The sequence below is a fragment of the Aedes albopictus genome, chromosome 1 (genome assembly GCF_035046485.1).
Source record: "Aedes albopictus strain Foshan chromosome 1, AalbF5, whole genome shotgun sequence".
NCBI lineage: Eukaryota > Metazoa > Arthropoda > Insecta > Diptera > Culicidae > Aedes > Aedes albopictus.
In genome coordinates, this window is record NC_085136.1 from 157556445 (window position 1) to 157560374 (window position 3930).

Below are 3930 nucleotides of genomic sequence, written 5' to 3' on the forward strand. Positions count from 1 at the left end.
GTTAGAATCCCAATATGGCCGCCACAATGGCCGACTTTGGCACCTACTCACGATTTTGAGGGCACAAATCTCTTCGTAAACAAAACCAGCGCACCTGAGCTTCTTATTTTAAGCTTATTACAAGTGAGCAAGAACAGAATAATAAAATGCATTGTTGTTTGAAGTTTGCTTCTTGAGATTTGTGCGTCTGAAGTCTTGATGTACTGTTGAACCGGGATTTCAAGACGTTTGTCCTTAATTGTGCATTAGTGCATTCATTAATCAAAATAGAACGAACTGTGAACACATATGAACACTCGATATTGCCAACCAGATGTTTTTAAAAAAGGACTTTTTCAACAACTGAGAGTCAATGTTTGGTCACAAGTAGTCAAATAAGACTGGTGGAGAATTTGAAAACAATTACAAGCATATGTTATGTGAAAAAATGCAACTCAGAAAAGTATCGGTGTGTTGCTGAGGGCTGAAAATCTCGATAATAAAGGAAAAATAAAAATAATTATAAATATCGGTGTATTTTCAAATGTAAAGGGTGATACCATAGATTAAACATCAAGATGTAAATGTCAGGAATAAATCCGTTAAATTTTATGACGCCACTCGCTCCCCCAGTTTCCCCCAGTATATTCGCCTGCCTATAATTTCGCTTGAAGCGACGCCTTAACTTTCTCTGCTTTTTCGCCCCTCAATCCAAGCAATCAAATTTTGATCTTGTTTATTTATTTCAATTGAACGTCAAATGTTTTCATAATCTGAAGTTCAGTTTTCAAGTGAAAATTGCAAGGAAATTCCGCACAATGCGGTAGTTTCTGTTAAGGGCCAACCGCAGTACTTTCTCCTAGAACCGGATCAGGCTCCTGATACTACCTTAACGGATTGATAACGTGGTTCTCATTACAAAATGGCACGTCCGATTAAATACCACAAAATACAATTTGAAAATAAAATTGCCGTTTGCGACATGGTGTTGTAGGAGTAGCCTTTTATTTCCTAAATTCATTTCTTACAGCTTCCTAGGTTCCAGTATTGTGTTGGATATTCATGGAAGATTTCAGGGAAAATATTTTAACGGTTAACTCCTATAAAAGTTCGTAGAAAAAGCTGGAAAAAATAAACACCCCATTCATTTTTTTTTCAAAAATTTCGTAAGATTTTCTTGTAACGGTCTTGGCAAATCGTCCTGTCAAAACATTTCTATGCCGGGGCCCGTGGCGCAGTGGCTACACGTTCGCTTCATAAGCGAATGGTCACGGGTTCGATCCCAGCCTCGGCACTCATTCTACCAAGGACAGGGTAGAAAAGTGAATTGGAATCGCTCACGTAGTGGACAAAAGAGCTGTAAAATAGGTTAAGTGGACAAAAATAAAAAAAAAACCTTTCTAATTGAAATCACAAATGTGGTTGAAGGGCACCCCTGAGGGAACCGCATTGTTAAAACGAAATAAACAGTGTTTCATATCAGCAACAATGGTTTATTCCATCCTCGATCCCATTACCCAAAAAAAAAACAAATATATTCTCTCAGTTTTGCAGTTCTGTCCACGTTCTTCATATCCATTTCCATTCCAGCGCACATTCGAAACGTTTACCAAATGGGCCTCGACAGTTTCAGCACGTTTGGGTCAAATAATTTTACGAATACCCCAGCGATTTTTCTGCTGGTGGCTGAATTCTGGGTGTCGACATAAGGATTCTTTTGGGTTTTGGAATTTTGAGATCTACCCAGGAACTGCTAGGTTTCATCAAAATCTTCTACGTGATAAAAATAAAAGAACTGATGAAATGGAATTTTATTAAACTTACTTGGCGTGCGTAAAGTTTTGAACAATGTAAACATGTTTGACAGTGGGAAGCTAGAAAAGCGCCGCCTCCTTATGGTCATTTAAAAAAGATGTACTGGGGGATTGGGGTCGTTGAAATTTGACGAAACAGGAGTCACGGGCGAATTTATAGTTTCGTATTGATTGTTGGTGATACGGTCAAAATTTGGTCAAACAATTTTTTTCATAACTTTAGACTGCGTACACCAAAACAGCTAATTTTTGGACCAGTAATGCTACATTATATGTAGCTTATGCCATAAAATTTTCATCAAAATCGATTAAGTAATGGTTGATATATAGATAAAACCATCGACCTACCTTTTTAAAATTTTGTACAAAGGCGCTCCATAGTAAGTTTTCGGAATGTTAAGGTCAGTAAAGCACAATTTTGATTATAGAACTACCAATACTGCTCCGATTGTCATCAAAAATTTACAGTATAATACTATTATGTAAATATGTTCTTAGTAAAATTTTGAGCCATTTTGTATGAATACTTTCAAAGTTGTAGCAGTTTGAATATGAAAAAAACTGACCGGGTGCCACTTAATCAAATATAACTTTGTAACGGCTGGATCAAATTGAATGAAATTTTTACATTACATTTTGATTTGAATATTTCACATACAGAAAAATTTTCATTGAAATCGGTTAAGTATCTCTGGCTCTATAAATAAAACAGTAAAATGTGTGAATCATCTTTGCACAAAATTTTAAAATTGCAGATCTCAGGGTTTAACAATATCTCCGCAAATACTAGACCGATTTTGATGAAAATTTTATGGTAGAAGCTACATATAATGTACCATTACTGGTCCAAAAATCAGGTGTTTTGGTGTACGCAATCTAAAGTTATGAAAAAAATTGTATGACCAAAATTTGACTTGACTTGACAAAATTTGACAAAATTTGACCACCTAAACAAATAGAACTTTGTAACGGCTGGATCAAATTGAATGAAATTTTTACACAACATTTTGATATGTATACTTTACATACAGAAAAATTTTCATTGAAATTGGTTCAGTATTTCTGGCTCTATAAATAAAAGAGTAAAAATGTGTTCCTATTTTTAATCCTCTTTGTACAAAATTTTAAAATTGCAGTTTTCAGGATTCACAATATCTCCGCAAATACTAAACCGATTTTGATGAAAATTTTATGGTATAAGCTACATATAAAGTACCATTACTGGTCCAAAATTCAGCTGTTTTGGTGTACGCAGTTTCAAGTTATGAAACAAATTGTTTGACCAAATTTTGACCGTATCACCCTTTAGTTACGTTTCTCCTAATCCACATCCAGATTCAAATCAACGAACTTCGTATAAATTTGAATGCTTTCTGTGTTTTAAATAAATTATCAAATAAGAAAATATGCAGCATTAATGACTAGATTTAAAAAGAATATTTAATTGAAATTTTACGCAAAATTTTTGGAATGTTTTCAAATTAACTTAACAAATTAACGCAGTTGTCTGTAAACACTGTCATACGAATTTCATCAGAAAAGTGTTCTGAAATTCGTCTGATATTCATGTTTTTGCTTGGAAATTCCATGAATAATTCCGCCTACGAGTTGAAACGTAATATTTCTCACCAATTCACGAAAAAAAACTATGTTCTTTTCTTGGTTCTTTTCATAATTTTGACAAAAACTAATCACGATTCACGAATGTTCATTGTGGTAGATCCTCTAATATCCATTTGCACTTCACCAACATCGTGCGCACACGAGTGGCGCACGATTAATAATGCGTGCTGATTGATGCAGTCAGTCTCTCTGCTGCCGTGCGCCAGCCAAGGATGGGAACACTCACTTGCAAAGAGTTACATTCACTTGCTGTTTTCTCAGCTCAGAAGCTTGCAATCAAGAAACGATGTATGAACGACTTTTGCCTTGTGGTTTTGTCTAAAAGTTTGCCGAATAGAGTAGGGGTCGCACACGCATACCGAAGTCGTGAGGAAGCTGCGAAGGCAACTCTCCACGAGGTGAATGTAAATTACACTCACCTCGTGGAGAGTCGCTTTTACAGCTCTGTCACGACTTTAGTATGCGTGTGCGACCCCTACTCCATTCGGCAAACTTTTAGACAAAACCACAAGGC